The sequence below is a fragment of the Bombus huntii genome, chromosome 8 (assembly GCF_024542735.1).
Source record: "Bombus huntii isolate Logan2020A chromosome 8, iyBomHunt1.1, whole genome shotgun sequence".
NCBI lineage: Eukaryota > Metazoa > Arthropoda > Insecta > Hymenoptera > Apidae > Bombus > Bombus huntii.
In genome coordinates, this window is record NC_066245.1 from 400943 (window position 1) to 421470 (window position 20528).

General features: G+C 40.6%; 1 protein-coding gene across 3 annotated transcripts in view; it reads left to right on the plus strand.

The window, feature by feature from the left end:
* The window catches only part of LOC126868893 (semaphorin-1A-like), a 382771-nt gene that overhangs the window by 4282 nt on the left and 357961 nt on the right, over window positions 1-20528 (plus strand). The window contains exon 1 of one of the 3 annotated variants that reach the window (XM_050624866.1): window positions 4515-4845. The exons of the other annotated variants lie outside the window; for them this stretch is intronic. The gene's annotated coding sequence lies outside the window, so the exon portion shown is untranslated. Of the gene's footprint in view, window positions 1-4514; window positions 4846-20528 lie in introns of those variants that run through there. 3 annotated transcript variants of the gene reach the window in all.

Consider the following 20528-nt stretch of genomic DNA (forward strand, 5'->3'; position numbering starts at 1 on the left):
GAATTATTTTCTTTTGTAATAACTCGAATGATTCGAAGATCGGTGGCACGCTCTTCTTGCTTCTTGCTTGAATTGCTCATCGAGATATAACAAGGTCCGTTTAGTATGCTCGATGAATATTTTTAACTTAAATGAAAATTGAAATTTAACTGATAAATTCTTCCTTTAGTAGGTATATATGCTTTCTTTTTTTCTTTACCAGAAATTGAACATTACTTTTACGCAAGTTTAACTTTAAATGAAAACAAAGGACAGTTAATACGAAAGCCACTGGAACTGAAAATTAGCGTTTGTAAATTTGGATATCTACGGGCTAAAAATGCTCGTGTATATCATGATATTAATAGCCAGCTAAATTTTTGTTAGGTTTCCAATTGTGGAAATATGATCCGTTGTTTCAAGTAGGTTGGTTGAACGGTAATTCGATAAACAACGGTAATGGAATCTTCTGTTCTATTTTATATTACGAGCAATTAGTATTGTAAAATTAATTGGAATGCTGGTTGTACAAAATGAATAACAAGATACGATACGTGTTTGTATATGAATAATTGGAATAAAGAGAGAACGTTTTACGGTTATTTATTAGCGTATTTTTTCAATGTTTAACGGGTAATAATATCTTATTCTTTCGCGTATTAACGATAATAGTATATTATGTGTGTATATTGACATTACTAGGAGACGAACTTTTCTTTCATTTAGTCACGTTTACTGTTTCTTGACTTTGTACCGTAAGAAAGAACATGTCGGTAGATGTAAACACGAGATGTGCATTGGGATGAGTAAAGTGTGTCATGTTTGTTAAAGAAATATGTACCTTTTGCGTGATCCATGAACTTTCATCAAACATTTACAGACCTCTTCGACGAGAGAAAGCTGTAAAAAAGAGGTATTTATGGAAATATATACATTGCTTTGGATGGATCCCTAGCTAAAAGAGAAAGTAACGATATGTTGTCTAAGACGCTGCTTATATGTAAATGCTCGTATATAAATGTACTTTAGTCGAAATATGCAGTTGCACTTCGTTTGCCGCAATTGGTTTTTCGAACGTTTTTCAATGCGAATGTTTCGTCCTGAATTATGTCAATTACAACTTACGATTCACATTTTACTGTATAAATATTTATACAGTAGGAAATTTGTGAACACAACAACAGGTTATAATTAGTGAAGATTGTAACCAGTGATCGAATTGTTTCATTTGCACAGTATATGGCAAGTACGTAGCAACGAAACAGAATAATCTATGCTCGTAACTTTCTTAACACTACCGATAGTTAATACGAAGTTATTTCTACCAAAAAGCAGTCAAAATGACTGGTCTTTAAAAAATACGTAATAATAGAATATTTTTAGATCTATTGATCTATTGCTTTCCTACAGAAGCAATTCCATGTTATGTAGGACATTTTTGGTATTATTAATCCATCTGGGACCATGATCCCTAAACGATGGTTGGCACATTTATAAAATTGTAGAACCAGTTTTCACTGGTGTGGTATTTCTAGCGTTATCATCTAGCGATCTAGCGATCGATCCGGAATTCTCCTGATAACTGATATCATCGTATCGAACGATACGCGGTAAAAATTTATAAAACGTGTGGCAAGTTGTACAAAACGAGAGAACTGGTTAATTGGGGTTGGATAAACAGATCGCGGGACCCTTTTATACTTTGACAAGCACCAGCTATTTTGACCGGTGTTGGTATAAGTCGCCTTGATACAAAATTATTTTCAGTTTGAATACATAAAAAACAAAATAGAATTCATTATATTATTCTTTTGGTTATCGTTGCGAAAGTCATTGTATCACTGCGGAAAAAATATAACACGAAGTAGAAATTTTAAAAATAAAATTGTAAAAACCAGTCAATTTGACTGGTGCGGTAGTTGTAGTGTTAATCGAAGTTTCAACCGACTGTTTTCCTCGTTCTCTTTAACCGAATGTAAAGCAAGAAAATCGGGGATTCTTTATTTAGATGATATTTTCTTCGAGTTGAATTTTTATACGCAACTCTTTCCATTAGTATCGATGCGTAATGTACGCCAGCGGTTATTCAGGATATTCCTGTGTGCTCGACAATCTTAATCGCGTAGCGCAAAGTTGGCATTATTCCATTCTGGTGATTTGTCACGAAGGAGAGTTGATACCGGTAGTGCGAATAGACGATTCATGTAAATCCTCGAACCGAGCGGTTTTCATATTATTCTAATTGGCAAACTTTGACTTCTACTTGCAATTTATGAACACCCTTCTTGCCATGGTACACACGTATAAATCCTGTCGTACGGCGATGATTTATCGCGTCGAGTCTTCTTATGCTTGCATTTATTAAACTCGTTCGGTTAAAATAGCGAGGATAACGGTATCTCGTCGTCGATTACCAGTTTTCCGAATTATCCGAGACATTCGGTGATTTATCTACGAATAAGTTTAACCGTATAAATAGCAAGTTGCGTATAAGAAATTGACCGTTTTGAATGTCGTAGAATCTCAGAGGTGCGTTAATCTCTAGAAAAAAGAAGATGAAAGATCGACCAAGAAAAAGTGAAGTTAATTCTTAGGATTATACGCTAGATCACGACACGATGCGACGTGGTGTTTGCTGGAGACGTCGTCGTCGATTATTCAGCTTTCGAAGGTGGACGGCGACGTTGCTCTTCTCCGGTCATTAATGTCATCGGGAACAGTTGATACCGCAACACGAGTAGACTATTCGTGCTAAAGCTGAGAATCGTGTAGGCAGGCTCGCGGAAGAGAAAGTGCTGGTTTTACGTTCACATATTATAACGTCGACGTGGAAGTACACAGCGGACATTCGCCAACCACGATCACCTCGCTCTATTCTTTTCGTGTTCTCCATTTCCTTCTTGTCTAGACAAAACATTCGTTCTTCCTTTTCTCTCTGCCTGTTTCTCTCCTTCGTTTTGTTCGTGTTGCTATCTCGATGGATGCCGATGCAAGAGTAAAGAGACAAGTGGAATATTCGGAAGCGTGCCAAGTAGATATTTATACGGTAACGAGAAACGTTGGGCCTGTTTGTGTCGCGTCGTATCGCATCGTGTCGGGCCGAATACGTGGCTACGGTTCTGTCTCGCAAGTTGCATGTCTTAAATCTGAAGCGTAGGAAAAGCGATGTTTGTAACGAGATGTCGTTATCCTTTGTTTCTTATTTTCAGTGTTTCTCGCTTGGATTTCGTTCGCTTGGGTTTCATTCATGGCTCACCATTCGCGTCTTTCTCGCTCTTTGCTTCGCTTTCTTTCTTTATTCGCGTGTATTTTACTAATTTGCAATTGTGAATGAAAATTTCTGATTTCAGTATTCTCGTTTGGAGAAATAAGATGGAAGTTGAAATCGTTAGGATCCATCGCCGAGTGAATTTCATTGCACGCCGTACAGCGCTAAAGTACTTTCTTGCGTGCTGTTTTTTCCTTCATTGAATAAGTATGAGGAACTATATCTATGGTGTTCGGTAGCTGGCTATTCGCCGTATGCTTCACGGAATAATATCGATTTTCGAATAAATATTCTTGTTTCTCTTTATGCTATCCGGCTTGTATCTACGATTATACGATCGTTACTTGTTTCCGTATCTTATTATTATGATATTCATAATAGTGTGCGATGTTTTTCCATTTGTCACGCCATGCTTTCGTGAAGAGTTTTTAAAAATTATTATGCAGTCGTTACGAACGAAGTTGTAGGTTGTAGAGAGTACAAGGCTCGGCCGGAAGAAACAAACTCGTCTCGTTGTTTCCTTTGTCCATTTCTACAGTAAAATCTGTGCTGCTATAAATTAAGAGCAACGACATTTTTTATCTTTGGTCTCTGTAATGAATAATATCGATGTTTTTCAGAAACAATAAATCGGTTCGACTTTGATTAGTTGTTAATTATTCATCAATTATTCAATTATTCCGATATTTTTTCACTTTGTGTTTACTTTTCATTCGTTGTAGCATGCGTAGAAAATGTCATCTTATACGTTACAGAAACACGTCGTTGTATACTTTCAAGAAAAGATTTTATATCAGCCCTATTCTTCCGTTCTCTTACCTCGTTCTCCATCCCGCAAGTATTCCGTAATAATTTCTCGCGGTTTCACATTTTCTCCTCTTTTTCTGTATATTTTCAATCAGTCTCTGTGGACTCAACCGCAATACGAAACTGTCTTACCATTTACCTTGGCTAACGTTTTTATTAGGTCGTTTCGTAGGTACCGTCGTATCTATCGCCGTTTAACTCTAAAACGTTCAAAAATTCGAGAAACTAGCAAACGTAATATTATAGTAATATTATATGTTATTTTCTAGAACCATTAGTTCATTCTTCGAACGTCTGTTGAAAAATCGTTAAGCTAATTGTAAATGTTCGCAGCTATCGTTTCATCGATTTCATGCCATTTATTTCATTTTGTAATTTCATATTAATTACGAAATAACTTTGTATGTATATTCTGGATGCGAACCTACTGTTTACCCTGTTTTACGTTGTTCGCAGGAGAAAAATTGGAACACGGGTGGTCTGTCGAAAAGAAAAGAGTCTGATAGTTTTTCCTTCATTTTCGTACGTATTGTACGTGCAGAGGCTTGCGAGTCGTTCTTTTTCGTTGGCTATAATTTCCATTATGGAGTGTTTGTCTCGCTCGCTCCCTCTTTAATGGTGAGCAAGCAGGCGAAGTGAAGGAAGAACGAACGAACGAGTACGGCTACGGGTACGGGTACTTACTAGCAGCTCTGTCATCGGTTGCCAGAACGGTCGAGCGTGAAGGTAGAAGAACGGGGTGGGAAGAGACCATTACCCACCGAGAGTAAGAAACGGGCAGCGTGGGCCAGGTACACTCGACCCGAGAAATCCTCGTACACGTCCTACTACCGTCGAGTGGACCGAACAGCTTTATATTTCCCCTCTACTCCTTTTCTCGCGCCTTATTACATAACGTACACGTGTAGGAACATGTAAAATGATAATTTCAACAGAAATCGTGGAGCGCGCGTGTCGTCCGTATGACCGGATGGTTGAACGTCAGGCGAACATTTTCGCGACTTGCAGCCTCGCATAATTATGTAACACGCGTGGTTTGAGATGCGTTATATCGTAATAACGCGACCACGGTGATACGGAATCTACACCTCATACGTTACACGTACTCAGGTACCGGCTGCCGCGTATAGTTTTCGCTGGCATTGATTTACGGAAGATTCCGGTTTTCGAATGTGCTGCGCTCGTGGGCGTAGTCCCGATCGAGACGTCGAGATTAGGATTACCGCGCGAGGCGTGTAACGAGCGAGTTTTCGCGCCGGATAATTAAGGCAGAGATATCGGGGGTAAAAGTAGCGCAACGGATGGATAAGGTTTCCTTTACAAGATTCGGGATACGCTTTACACTCGATACTTTGCAACGCGACGACGTAGTTGTACCACGTTGCGAACCAAGCGTATCCCGATCGTGAACGCGATCGTCGAACAATTTCGGTATTTAACCCTTTCGCTTCGAGTGCCGCTTATAAGCGGCTCCATATATCCGGCATCCAAATTATGTATATACAAGTGCTATCTGTAGTCAATAATATATTTTTTCGCCATCGGCAGAACATTTTCTGTTGATTTTATTGACATATTGGATTAATCACTTCTTAACCCGTAGTACGTAGTACGATGATCGGACCGAACGTAAATCGTTAAAGTTAGTCATTGTTGAAACAACATGAAAACGTTTCACGCAATATATTTCAAACATCCAAAGGATCGTATAGTGTTTCATGCTAAAAAAATCTATTAAATCCATTGACAGTGAAACGGTATTTCTCATACGGATTTTACAAGAATTATTCTTATTTAGGACTTAGGAAAACGTATATACAGCAACCACGCACACTGTGCGTATTTCTGGCGCGCGTTTCAGTACTTCGGCGGACTGGACTGCCGAAGCGAAAGGATTAATCCCGCGAGACTCGGCGCCGATACGAGATCACTCGTCTACGTTACACGATCTTCCCTCTTCTTCTTAATCTGAACGCTTTCTCAGAGAAGGCGATACAGATATCGTTCGATGATGAACAATCGTCTTTCTCCAAGTATCGACTTTCACGTGCGTTTATCGTGCGTAATTGGCCACTGGATTAGTTTCAGCAGTGTCACGCGTTTACTCTACCAGACCTTTGCAAACATATGCCTTTACGTAATCTTTTACGATTGGATTGGGTTGGATTGGATTCGATTCGATCCGTTTCCCACCAGTTTTCGGCCACGTATTACGTAGCCGCGGCTATGCACGAACCTCCGGTCGAACGTTCAACTTTTCCTCCAACCACCTTGCAACCACCTACATCCGCTAGTTCCGTGCTCACTTTCCCTCTTTCTCTCTTTCTCTCGTTCGCTGGTTCGCATTCCAACAGGTGCGAAACGCGTCACCGCGCGCTCTGCCAGAGAGGGAGGACGAGCTTTTATCACGTACAGACAGACGCATAGGTTGCACGTGATGCCAGAGGGATCGACCGTTCCTACAAGGCTGAACAAATCCTTTCCTTTGTATTCGACGGCATGGAAAATTCCTGGTTAGTTGCTAATCCGACGAATCGTTGCTTCTGGACGAACAATTTTCCATGAAACTTGCGGTTCCGGCATAGTTATGCAAGCACACGCGTCACTCTTACTTTTGTCACGCTTTTGGCCATATTTTCAGAAGCAAATGCCTTCGTAGACTGCGACGATCTTCTCCATGTGCAAGGATAGAACAAGGATTTCAAAGGACTTCCTTTCAAAATACAGTTCTTCTTTCGAAAACTTTCTTCCAGATCTTTTGTCCCATCCTTTTCGCGATGGAATAATCGTTGCAGGGTGTGCACTAACGTCGATGTCGTTTTACCAACAGTTCTTTGCAACTTGACTCGAAAGTTGTTGCGAGGCGTTGTTAGATGTTTTTTTTAAATAAAAGGCGGCTTTGTCGTTCGTCAATTTGGCCGAATATGGGAACATTCTAAACTCCAACATAGAAACAGCTGCGTACAATCGGAAGCCGGGTTACCGTTGACCCAGAATAGTGTGTATTGGAAAATGAACTTTTACCTGAGAGTGGCGTGATGTAATTTAAGGAAGAGAGAAATATCAATAGATATATGGACAACTAGAATATAGACAAAACATTGACATTAGTGTAGCATAGTATCATGGTTACCACGTTCATCGAATTATTCGTTAAGATGATTAATACTTTAAAAGCTTCTTACCGTTTTAAACGAACGCTGTTCTTCTTTTCTTCTTCATGTTTATCGTCCCTTTGCGTAGTTTGAAATTGTATTTTTTCAAGTGATAGCACCGTGTAGGGCTGTAACGTTCGGGATACAGCACTTGTTACACAGAATTGGTGGAAATTATAAGGAATTCATCTTGTTCGCGAGTGTTAAGAGAATTTTATATTTTATTTAATAATTTTTGTTATGAATTAGCAGCATGTGCTTGTTGTAACCAACTTCACCAAAAATCTATATTTTATTAAATCTATTTTATATTTTATTAAATCTATATTCTTTGTTTCTACTCTAGTGTCAAGCAAAATGTGAGAAAGACAAAGAGCGTATATCTCATATCTCATGCAAATGACATAGACTGTATCTTTAAAATGATTAGAAAGAAAATGAATGGTGTAGATGAATGGTGATATAAAGATATTAGTTAGGAGACTATTGAAATGCTTCTAATTTCTATACATATATATATTTATTCATTTATAGGGAAATAAACATAGTACATTTCCTATATATATATATTATATCATTTTCAGCGATTTTTGAAACGTTTCAATGAAATCACAGTATCGATTTCGTTGTGTATGTGCAGCTTTATTACAACAAGATGTATATTTTACACTGACGAGTTTCCACTGTTCACATCTGACGTCGTCTAGTAGGAGTTCCGATTATGACATCGATGCGGACGTAAATTAATATAATCTTGTACCGTTGACGTCGACGATACGGTGAAACACACGAACCGTCCTTTAACTGCTAACTCATCCCTCAACTTTGCTCGCACACTGTAAACCCGCTTCTGCACATATACCGCGGGTATAACTCAAATTGAACACGAGTTTACACAACCATCCCCTGTAACGTTCAACAAATTTCAGATGCATTAAGCTAATTTCATAATTCGAAGCGTTAACCTGCCAACCTTAGTGCATCAAGCGAGTGCTTGCAATCAGTTGGCGCGACGTAGGATTTGTAACACGGTGCCCTCCGCTATCTATCGCTATCTTGACGTTTTAATCTTCTTTACACCTTACAAGATGTAATCCAAGATCCTTCCACTGGCTCGCGAATAGTATCACCGCGTTTCCATGTGTGTAGATATCGCGTTTGTACGGCTTTGAGGCAAGACGCGCGCGTGGCACATTTTCATGGTAGGACCGTTGCGCTGATGTCTGGACTCGTTGGTAATTTATATCGGGGACTGTACGCAGGCGAACGGTTAGCCTTGAAGTTTACTATAGCCAGGACGGACACGACGCGGAGAGCTGGTTGATGCTTTCCACAATCTCGTCCTCGTCGCTCGCGTAGTAGTACAACACTGGCTGCCGGCATTTCATCGCGTATCCATACGTTCCGTTTAATCTTCGAGAGACTCTGGTGGTATTATGAAATTTTTCAGATTTCTTTCAAACTTACCATGAGAAATTTTTGTCGCCGCGTACGGAGAAAGTCGAAAATGCGGGTATGCTCGTACGTTTCGTAGTGCAATTTTAGGACGAAGTCCTTGCGAACGAGTATTTACGTTCGCCCTACCAGTCGGTAGAATCGCTGGAACAACGGCGCGATATTCGTTTGAGTTAGATGATTTCGTTTCATTAGATTGCAGTTAGAGAGGTTAGAGAAGAAGCGTGTTGGAATTCCAATCGAGTTTCCACGATACTTTCGAATAGAGGAATTATTCGTTAAGCGAAACTCGTGATCAGAATTTTATTTTTCGCTTGTTATTTTCTGTCGGACAAAAATAGAAATGTTTTATAATAGCAGAAATAGATTTATTTTCAAATTCAATTCCAGTTATTACGAATGTTTTATTTAATCGCACTCGCTACTTCGTTTACAAAATCGAATCTGCTTGAGCCGAGTGAATCGTCCGAGTAAAATTATGAGAGAAGTTTGTATTTGTATTCTTTTTTTTTTTTTATCACGGATATTCTATTTGTATGTTGGAAGGTATAATCAATTTCATCTTTCTCAGTACAAGTTAAGCAAACGCTCATTTTTCTCTCTGCGTATATTTATGTCGCCGGGCAAACACATAGGTTAACGAGTATCTATACCCTTGTTTTACGATATATGTTAGCAAGTACCCAGTACAATCACTTTGTATGTCTCGAGCTCAAGTATGGATGTTCAGATCGGACACGTTGTTCAGCTACGACGTAAGATACGTATTGATCCATGGCGTGGATATGCAATGTGTGCATATATACACACGCCGACACTCCTGTATTTTTCTTGATGCTTGCTCAAGTAGCGTTTAACTTTAAAAGAGGAAAATCCATTGTTAGGTAAAAATGGAATTTGCGAACGCGATGAAATAGCTTGCGGAAATAGCTGACGTTTTAGTCACTGAGCTGTCGTGAGTGATTTCATTTTTCAATTAACGTCGTTTTAAATCGTATCCACGTATCAAGTCCACTTACGAAGTTACTTTGCGATATTAAAATGTTTAATCGGGAGAAATATTTTTCATTTGCAACTTAAATCGATAGCAAAAAAGCTAATACATACCTTTATCCACTGTCTTAGTTCTCGGTATGTAATGTGTTATTTTGTTATTTTCTCGTAAATTCACGTTCGGTTTCAGTTCAATTCTGTAGGTATTTGTCGTCTGTGTACATTCCGTACAATTGTCGTTATTATATTTTTATTAATTACTCGCATAGATAACATCGTTTTTGAACGAAAAGGTATTCCACTTTATGCGAAAGCACATTAACGACAAATAATATCGCGCTGAGTCAAAGGAATGATTAAACGCAGGATGTTTATGTTGGAAATAATTCACGTAAAATGCTTGCGGTGTCTCTGTATTAAAGCACTAAGCGTGTTTATTTGAGCGTATAAATTGCAGCCGCTGTTGTCCAAGGTGTTTTCTTATCACGTTGTGTGACACTAATTGTAAGAACGTTATGAAATTCCAGCTGAATTGTCGTTTGTATCGTTGCCTAAATCGTTAATGACCATTTCGGCACGTGCTTTCTCTAAATCGTTAATGAATAATTACCAAATATTTATGCTGTTATAATGTTCATCTTGCTCGAATGTAGTATACGTACGAAATATCTAAACAACAGGAATTTTTCTTCATGCCACGATTAAACGTCAATTCAATCTTTTTATCAAAAGAGACTTCTCATATTTTCCGAGCTTTTAGTAATTTCAGCAATCCATCATATCGACGCAGTTACAGACGTTTTTCTATCTCCTAGCTTCGTCATACTAATTCCAAGATAATTGATTTCCGCTTGACCGTTGCTCGGTATTCTTCGTATCACCTTCTGAATTATTATTATTATTATTACTATTAACATCGTCGTAGGTTGCGAGAAAAAACGTCAACTGTAAGTAGTAACATAGTAGTATGTATGCATACTATACTATACGTTGTATGCTCGACTTGGTGAAGTGGACCCATATGGAAGTTCGTGTAATAAACGTACATCAACGATATAATATTCAGTCTAAATTGATTCCAAAGGAAATTCAATTCGACTAACAGGTTTTTCCCCGAACCAAGCTACTTCTATAAAAAGAACATCTCATACCTTGGGTAATTCGAAAAGTAATTGATTGTGCATATTTAAATTACGAGAGGAACGAAAGTAGCTACTATGTCGATAAAAAGTATCTTATTGGGCGATATTTTCCATCGGACGACCTGCTGCAATAATCAATCCTTTTAATTATTTCGTTGGATCGTTTCAAGAACGACAACGAATCGTCCGACTTGTTTTCAAAGAGCACAGCAACTACTCGCATTATCGTTGCAACAACGAAGCTCTTTACTGTTTATCGTGAACGCAACGTGTCGTTTATTGAGTTTCCCTGGACGACCTTATTCCGGCATCATTACGCAAGATGCCAAAACGTTATCTTGAACGGTGTGTCTCTCGTTATTCATTCATGGTTGCGAGCAAATGCCTGTGTTAACACGTGCCACCTTCTCCAGGCTAGGTATACATATATCTAGGAAGCAAAGCGTAGCAACAGCGCTCTCGAGAAAATACACAGGGTATCTCGTAATTGTTCGTGGTGCCGTGCAGCTCGTCCTCGCATAACAAAGTTTTACGTCGAAAAAATTTATCGAATTATTCCGCTGCTTGTAGCAGCAGTTACAAGATCTGTATAAAGTTGAATGGTTAGACGCAAGCTACATCGACCTGAAATCTGGGAACGATTTAACATTTGAGGTATTCTTTGAAATTGTTTTTTCTTTTCGCCAATGTGCGCGTGTCATTATCCATTCAGGTGGCATCGTAGGGTCTTTCGTTTCCGATCGAGTCGACCTCGAAGACAGAGGTAGGAAGAAAAAAATATGAATGGTGCTCAAGGCTGATTCGACGAAACTCGCAGAGAAGGTATCGAGAGCCCTATATGCAGAGAGTACTATAAAAGAAAAGTTAAACAGTTAGGATCAAAAATTGCTAAGAATTGAACCAAAAATTTTTCTAACAAGTGTTACTCACTGAAAAAGCATCGGACACGAAGGTCGGAGTTAGAGTTATAGTTAGAGTACCGTAAAAACGTTTACAGTCTAAGGGTGAACTTTTGACATTTTAAATTTTCCCGGGAACGGAAGTCGTTTCTTGGAATCTCTCGTATACCGGATGTTCGATTACCGTTGAATAAATTTGGCGATCCGAAACTCGAGGTTGCAAGTTATTATCAAGTTGTCCAACGTATTACGCGTAGTTTGCTATGCCGATATGCTTACTGCGACCATTATTTCTACGGTACGAGTACCTGGAACCCCGATATAAGTCGCCGAGGTACGATGTACTCGCGAAATAAACTTTTCACTCCGAGAAACCTCGTAATTGCAAAAAGACGGAATACCTATATGACTTCCTCTATCACAAACTTAAGTTGCCCCAAATAAAACATTAACTATTTATCATATGAGATTCTTGTTACACTGAATGCATATTACGTGTTGAGAATTATGGATCGTAATTGTCGAAATAAATATGTAGGAATTCATTATAAATAAAAAATATTTTTTATTTATTTAGCACGTGTTTTACAAGATGTTCATAGATAACAATTACATGTGTTTCACTCACTACTCTTCTAGTGTCACTTGTCCTCCTCTTCTTGCCAAGTTACATTTTCTCTTCTTTCGTTGAAAGGGATCCTGTCACGCACGTACTCACAAACTCACACCCACCACACTCACACACTGTAATATGCGTGTCACTGTGCGGCGGCCAACTCAGGTTGTAACGCACAATATTACACACACATATTTCAATGGAACATCACGAGTTTGCAAGCATATCATCATCAACCCTTGCGCGCAGGGCAGGGGCCACGCTACACAATTTTCTGTATCGTTCCACTTTTAGTATATGTACTACCAAGGTAAGGTACGATTTGTTTCCCGTATATAAAGCAACATACTACTTATGCTACAACTAGTGAGAAAGCAAATATCTTATAGGCCACCTAACGGCGCGCCGATGTACTACAAACGCAAGAGCACTTATTGTTTATTACATTCTCTACGCAAGCACATTGGAACGAAGTTTTTGATAATTAAATTATAATTTTTCTTAAAGATATGATGCATATACTTGAACTTTAATAATTTATTTTAATAATTAATAATACAACTGAATGTGATATATTTTAAAGCACGGTGCGACACATACACTCACGTCACAATTTTCACACTCATAGCGCGATAGTGTTTTTCCAATTGCTCTTTGTTTTCTATTTTGTAGCGACATTTTCAGCTTGAAGATTCTAAAAAATTATAAGGACACGGATACACATGTTAAAAAGAGCATCTAATAATAGTATATTTATTTGAACACTTTGACTGCCACGCCGAAATCACATGTTTCGCTCAGGACGCCACAGTGTTTTAACACAGTATTTTCTAAGGTGTGTTTATAATAATATTCGTAGATTACCCCTCAAAGTTATGGATGCGAACACAGTGCACCGTTAGATGCAAGATTTCTTCTCATTTTTTTTTTTATTAATGTTCTAATAAAAACGTTTAATTGTTCAATGGGGCACTTTTTGTTTCAAAGTATCTCCTATTTATCGGTTATATTCAAAATGCCCTAACTGTCAATTTTCATTCAATTTTTGCAATTGTAAGAAGTTCAATCGCTCCGGTCACCAATGACCACCGTGGCGTCACAGGAGAAACCGCGGCGGGTCACATATGACCAACGTGGCAGTCAAAGTGTTAACGATCGCATAGATCTAGCAAGAAAGGTAGGTATTTGAATTTTCCGTGATTCGTGGATTACAACGAGGTAATAATTGGTTCTTGTTGATAACCGACATTTTCGATACGTACAGTTCGTAACTGATTGTCGGTAGCGAAGCCTGTTTACGGGGAGAGATTGTACATCCATCGGTATACGGAAGTTTACCGCGAACTCGAGAAAGTTTCTGCGAACGCAGAAGACTACTATGTTGAGGTTATTACCTAGACACCTACTCTAACGCGTTTACGCTGCAGGCAGGTTTACGGAGGCGGATATGGTGCACCGGCTTCTATCGTGCAACCCTAAGCTCGTTACAGAAATTTCCGACGTTGGCGACGTTTGACGGAATTTGAGGTCGTGCAGTTAGTTTGATTCGTTTTCTTGTTTAACTTTACCCTTGTGTCAGCTAAGAGTAACGCGGCGCGCCAGGTCCACGCGTTGCTAGTTTTATCCTCGCACGCACCGTCACCGCGTCTGTTTCGTGTTTACCTTCGCCGTTTAAAATTAAACTGCAAACGACCGAATCACCAGAACCTTCTGTTGTCTTTTTCAGAAACGACCGGCAAATTTATGAAACTCATGTGTGTTTTGCGATTGCGGTTAGTTCATTTTTATGAAAATCCACCGAATCATTTTTCGGATTAAAAGAGGTGTTTATCGATGCACTTGATCTTCTACAAGTTCGTATTCGAATAATTTTTGTTACCTACCCGCATTATTTGATAAAAAATTTCAGTTAAATTCTCTGTCAAAACTTGGCTAATTTTGTAGATATGTTGGCGAATTTGTTCAGTGTTGAATTAAAATTTTTATGTTTCGTTTCTCGTTTTCAAGTTTCGCTCAATTTTTTTTTTTATACATTTATATGTATATATACATGCACACTCATAGAAACTTTGTCTGCCTGTCTATATTTCTCTCTTTCTCTCTCTCTCTCTCATCGTTTTGTTCTTCTCGTTTATACATAAAAGATTTTAATTTCTGCATATTTTTTTACAACACATTTTGATATTGTTTCAACAAGTGCCGTAATAAAGTTATATTGTTATAGCGCAGCTTGTTTGATTTTGAGGTTTTCATGAAAATGTTTTCCCGAAATATTGAAATACTACTACAAACGTAGCGTATGTATTCTTCACGGGTTCGTGTACAGGCGTCGTTCAATCTAGAAAAGTGTTGGCAATCCTGAATAATAACGATAAATCGATTGACATTGGCTGTCATGCTCTTTTTGTCTATCGTATCCTGTTGATTAGAATGCCACGAACATCTCGATCGTGCAAATTATTATAAATTGCGATATATAAGCGTAGCGAATGGGAAAGTCTGTAACGATAATTCAATTAAATGATCGCGATCAAACAAGAAAATGATCAAATAAATACGTAATTAGGTTCGATATGTTACTTTCTTATATTACTTTCGCCTCGCATGGAACAAAATATACAAAACGTAGAGGCGTTTCTTATTCCTTTTTAATGTCTTGCGTATCTCTCTGTGTGATCAAATACGATGGCATTGAATATTCTATAATTATTTTTCTCTTCGATATCTCCTATACCAATCTTTTTCGACGTTTGACATTTCCAAATCTCGTCTTTAGCGATTCGTGTAGTTTTTACATATTTCTTCAATTTACAAAATATCGAATATCACGTTTATTCGAAAGTTCTTCTCTCCATATGGCAATTTCAAACGAGCGAATTGTATACATATGTATGTATATCGTTTGAAATTAGAAAGGTACAGCTGTGTAGACGGCACAGACGGAGATGTAAAAATACAGGAACATAAGGAATATCTGTGAAATTATGGAGGTTCGCCTTGAGAGTTGGAGTCCGATTACGACGACTGTCTACGATCTCCGATAGAAGGATTAGACGACAGTCGCAGGAGTTAAGCAACCGAGCTCGAGGAACGGAGGACAGAAAACTGCAAGCACGAACTCGCGGTTAAGAGGAGAAGAGCAGAAGGACGATGGTATACCGTTAGACGTACTTACGGCTGCAGCTCGGTTGTTTCCGGTCTTTTACCGCGGTTGACGGTACGGAGAAAGATAGTCTTCGCGCTTCGCCAGGAATGTCGGCTGTTCGTGTTAAATCATTCGAAGATCGAATAATCGACCTTCCTTTTCCTAGCTTCCCTAAGAAGAATGTTTTCTCGGTTGTTAACGAAGAAACACGTCGAGCTAACTGTTAAATTTGCAACATTACATATGTACATGTAGGTACCTGTCAGATACATCTGGGTGATTGATAGTGGCGAAGTTTGCGGTAAATACGATTCAAGAGACGAACATTTTCACTGTCGGCAGAATCCTATTTGTTTGTTGAAATGAAGTTTATCGAATTACTGGAGTCGAATGAATTTTTTAGTTAGTTCCATTTCTCTAGTATTAGTTTAATAATCTGAAGAGTAGCGCAGAGAATGATAAACCGACCGATCGATAGTCCTTTACTTTGCAGCAGTTTTCTCGAAATCCCGCCGGATGAAACGTTTGTGACTGCGCTTCTGGCGTTTTCAAAGCTACGTACATCGATTATTTCGTTATCGTCTTGTTCGTTTGTATCGCTTGTTTCTGTTTCGGTTACTCGATTATAATAATTTTGGACACGCCTTTTTGGCTCGTTTTTTAGAATTCGATTCGTGTTGCATGGGAAAAGAACGGGCGGGCGGATGGTTTAATCGTCGCGCGATCGATCCTGTTCACGACAAATCCATTTTAAATCGAGACGAGCATCCTAAAGCAAAGTTTTAAAACAGTTTCAGACTACGACGATCGAACGAACTGTTCCGCCAGTGGGTTAAAAATTACGGAACTCATCGAGAAGGCCGAAACAGCCGCAGCTCGGGAAAGCTGCACTCGTTACCATCGATTTATCGTTGAACGTAAACTTGCCAGTGTGAAATATATACGTGGATGGTTCGCAATCAAAACGGACCAAGTCCACCGAGGTGTCAAATTAAAATAAAATAAGACCGCGACGAACACGACGGGCCATCAATCTCTGACCGAGAAAAATATCCAACCGTTTTATGATCGATGACACACACATATAACACCGTCCACTTCCTTAAATTCCGCTTCGACAAATATCGTTACAATTTACCGGGGGAAGACTCTGGCGAACCAGCCTGCGAACCAGAAAGTTCGATAAATTTCCAACGTACCCTTAAACCTCGCGATGCAGAGGAAACACGGTTTATTATTCGATGCGAGTAGCTTGGCGAGAATCGTGGCAACAGCATCGTCGTCGTTCTCTTTACGAGCTCGCGTTTAATTCGTTTCGATCTAGCACGAGCGTGGAATATTCAGAGGTTAAGAGAGGAAGAAGAGAGGGCGGAAAAAATAAGCACATTGCTAGCGGTCAGAAGCTGTGGTTAAATAATTTCAGCCCGTGGTCCACACTGGCTGGCCGTTTAGAAAAGGAAAGGGAAAGATATGAAAGGATAGAGGATTTCTTTGAAAAAATCATGAATGGATGTAGGCTCCGCGTTTGCGAAGTGTGTACTTTGAACGAGTATCTCGAAGAAGAAACGACGGCCGCGAGCCCTCGATTCTCACAGCGATTCCACAGCGCCGCGCCGGCGTGCCGTGCCGTGGCGCACTGGCTCTCTTACATTTTCTTTTCCCCTGTTTCTCGATCTGTCTTTACGTCAGCCTCTTTACCCCCCGTTTTCTTCTCTGCCCCTTCTTCATTCTTGTTGCTTCCCTTTCGCTTTTGTTTCTTCCTGTCCCTTCCGCAGCTTTCCTCTTTCCTCTTCCTTCTTTCTCGCTTTCCCCAGTCATTGAGGTAGAAGATAGACCAACATGAACGTACGCCAGCTGCCAGTTGTATCCCTCTCTGTTCGCGTGTCGTGTTGCTCCAACGACTGGTTTTCCCTGGACATTTCTCTCTATCTCTTTCCTCTCTTTGGCTACCCTTTGGCCGCTGCTTCCTCTTTTTTCAATCTTTTCTCTTTTTCCCCTCGGTTTAACGGCTGCACACGGGTCAGATCATGCTGCAACCCGGCTGCAAGGAGCGTCGAGTGCTTTGGACTGAAAAGCGGCTGATTTCTGCACGCTCCTGCGTCTTCTCTTTCTACCTTTCGCTTTGTACAGCGCGCCCTTCTCTCTTATTCGATTGCAAACGTGCGTTTGAACGAAACGCTGGTAGAGCTGGCCGCACGAGTCTCGTCGAAACTAGGTTGACAAGAATTTCATTCTCGGCGATTCCGCAAGTTGTTGCGGCCAAGCCAGCATCTGTACCGTATATAGCGTATATACCGGGCACAAGGACGCGGGGATGGAACATTATCCGGATAATACGTTTATAATCAACGAACGTATTGCATAGGGAAACTATTCCAACTCCAGAGTATCGATTTATACCATCTTCGACTTGCGTGTGGTGAATAAATATTTGTAGAGGCTATTACAGGCAATGCTTGTAGCGATAAACGCGCGTTTACGACTTTTTAAGGAGCGACACATCGAAACATTCGAGTATACGTACAGTACGTTAAAAATACAAGCGTTACCCACTTGCAGGAACCTGTTAGTCGCAAGAATAAATTCTAGCGGGCAACGTAAAGGCAGCAGAGTTTTCTCGCGTTCGATCAAACTATCGGAAAGACTCTTATTTTGAAGCGTTACGCGGACCTAAGTTGTTATTGCTTCAAACTAGGTTCGTACATGGAATTTCTAGTTCTTAGCCGATACAGAGTCGTTTGGTTGTAGAAATTCGGCAAACCTTGTAATCATAACGTCGACCAATGGAGTTACAGTGTATGTATCTACATACGTGACGCCCCAGGACCGATAAGGTGGCCTTTCGTTTCTTGGTTCTACCGCACAAACAGATCACGTATATCGTAATGCACCTCCGTAAACTAAGAAGCAGAAAACCACTCTTATCGTTAGCGGAACGTTATGAATATGGATACACGCAGAGTTAGCTTTGGCGAACTAAAATAATCGTATAAATTATACAAGGCAAGTTATACGACGATTTATTTGCGCAGCGATGTAAGAAGGATATGTATTGTATAAGAAAAATTTGAATATATGTAACGCACGTATCGCGAGGTGTATCGAGGGCTCGCGTTCCTTTTCATTTTAGAATTATCCCACTTAGTTTCCTACTCCATCGCTCCGTTTCGATATTTAGGTACGTAATAGGGATTATATTTTCCGCCAGCCGAGCTTTTATTAAAGCTCGACGTATCGCGTTAGATACTCGGCATCGGATAAACGGACAGATGGAATCGCAAGGAAACAAATACGCGCGCGCTTCTAAAATATCGTTGAAGATGATAAAACCAGAGGCAGAAAATTCTGTTCTACGGGTAAGGTTTTCTTCTATTCTTTGAACGCGATTCCCGTGCTCGTAGGGGTTGCCCTCGTTATCACATGGTTATACCATGTGTGCTCGTTACCAATTCCGTACACGTGCCTTTGTGCAAAGTTGGATCGGTTGATCGCAACCAGCCGGCAATAGTCAAAGCAACCCTGTACCGGCAGAGGAACCGTTAGCCAGGTTTCGTCCAACGAAGAACCAACTGATTAACGCAACGATTGATTGCGAATTCGCAGATAATTGACTAACTCGATAATCACAGCGCGTTTATCAGTGGCGATGTAGCACGTGTGCGCGCATCGATTCGCGTGCCGTGGATGCGGAAGCATAAATAGTAGGTGGAACAGTGGTTCGACCCGGTATCCCATCCGAGGAAGAAGAATATGGCTAGTTCGGCACGCTCGCGCTCCCCCGAACCTTCGATTTGCTTAAGCACCCCAGGGCGATCACGCGCCCTCCCTGCCACATCAGTTTAAATTCAGCTGACGGTCAGGAGAAGGAGGAGGGTGAGGACCAAGGGGTGGGAATCCACGATTACCCAGCGGCTATGTATCTATACGTTAACACACGGGGGCACCAACCACCGCGGGACGTGTGCAAGGTACTAGGGATTCGACCGTATGAATATTCAGGGCTTGCCTTCACGGCGATGAAAATTCGATTGCCCCGCAGCTACGGCGTCTGACGACGATGACGGCCGACGGGGAAGGGGATACGTACCATCACCACCACCGCTTTACACATATATAGCGACAGTGCGAGTACCGGTACTGGTTCTGTCGTTGCTCTGTCTCCTGCACCGTCTTCGAGCGTGCTTCCGCCTGTGGAAACTGTGCACCGGCGATCGATGACAATCGTCCACAGGCGTGTGAGGTACTTTGAACCAGCCGGTTCCCACCTACGCCGATGTATAGTATACACACGGTCATAGGCGGCGCTTTCCGATCGAGCATGGAAGACGCCAGTGTATGGCGTCGCGTCGCGTCGCCAGGATAAGCTACCCCGACGGAAATTGCAGCGCTGGGAAGTTATGATGCATTTGTTCCGAGAGATCGGCGGGATTGAATTTTCCTTATCGCGGAGTAGGTCATGGGTCGAGACTGGTTAGATGGGTTCATCGATATGCAAGGAATGCGGCTGACACGTTTGGACAGCGCATTTGCCAGTATGATAGATGCGCGTGTGTTTAACGGTACTTGATGCTCCGTTAGAAAACTTTGATCTCTTTTTATCACCGCAGCACCGATATATAGTTACGATTAGAAATGGAAATTCGAAAAAAGGAAAGCGTGGAAGATAGCGCGCGCGCAGGAGAGAAACAGAGAAAGGCTTCTCATGGGTAGCGTATGTAAGGAAGTTTTTCGATGCGTAAATATTATACGTAGATGGTTGTATTTGTAGCCACACATATCTATGTATAGGTAACGAAAATTGGACGACGAGCGAACGCGTTAAGACACGGTGTCCGGCGCCTATGCGCGTAGCTGAGAGAGCAGGGTGCAGGGAGCACCTCCGTGGCACGGACACCTGGCGTATTACACACATTGGTCACGGTGTGTGCACCGCGTACGCTTGTACCTACGTACGAATCACATATCTATAGTTTACCACATCTACCTATATCCATTTATTGCATCGCGCGCCGGTTGCAATCTTCTCGTCATTCGTTTATCGGATTGCGAGCTCGTGCTGAGGAACGAGA